Genomic DNA, 894 nt, shown 5'->3' on the forward strand with positions numbered 1-894 from the left:
GCCCTCAACTTTGAGGCCAATACCATGTTGGCCACATCTGTTTCTGCAACTCTCTGGGAGACTCATGGGCATTCTCTTCACCCACACTCTAGACTTTACCCTAGTGTGCACCACGGAACTTGGCAGAGTTGCAAAGCTGGCATCAGAATTTGCCAAGAGGAATGTTAAGTTGATTGTCTTTTCAATACACAATGTTGAAGACCATGTTGCCTGGAGCAAGGATGTCAATGCATACAATGGTGAAGAGCCCACAGAAAAAAAATGCCTTTTCCCATCTTTGATGATAAGAATCGGGACCTTGCTATTCTCTTGGGCATGCAGGATCCAGCAGAGGAAAATGAAAAGGACATGTCCCTGACAGCTAGAGTCGTGTTTATTTTTGATCCTGATAAGAAACTAAAGCTATCTCTCCTCCATCCAGCTACCACCAGAAGAAATTTTGATGAGATTGTCAGAGTAGTCATCTCTCTCCAACTGACAGCAGAAAAAAGGGTTGCCACCCTCGCTGACTGGAAGGATGGAGACAATGTGATGGTCCTTCCAACCATCCCTAAGAAGGAGACAAAAAAACTTTTCCTTAAGGGAGTCTTCACCAAAGAGCTCCCATCTGGCAAGAAATACCGCCGCTACACTCCCAGCCTTAAGTCTTTCCGGGAAATTGGTACTGGAGCGGCTCCTTAGGACAGTGAGCCAGAAAATGCCAGCCCCCAATCATGTTTTCCTGCAGCAATCCATAAAATATATCCTGGTGTGATCATAGCCAAGGCCTTTAGGTTGCTCTGTTGTTGTTGTTGTTAAGTGCCTTCGAGTCGGTTCCGACCCACAGCGACCCTGTATAGGGTTTCCGAGGGTGTAAATCCTTACGGGAGTAGAAAGCCTCATCTTTCTCCCGCG

General features: G+C 46.6%; 1 pseudogene; it reads left to right on the top strand.

Moving 5' to 3' along the window:
* On the top strand, nt 1-681 carry LOC102838958 (annotated as a pseudogene).
* The last annotated feature ends 213 nt before the right edge of the window (nt 682-894 follow it).

The sequence above is a fragment of the Chrysochloris asiatica genome, unplaced genomic scaffold (genome assembly GCF_000296735.1).
Source record: "Chrysochloris asiatica unplaced genomic scaffold, ChrAsi1.0 scaffold00053, whole genome shotgun sequence".
NCBI classification, from domain to species: domain Eukaryota; kingdom Metazoa; phylum Chordata; class Mammalia; order Afrosoricida; family Chrysochloridae; genus Chrysochloris; species Chrysochloris asiatica.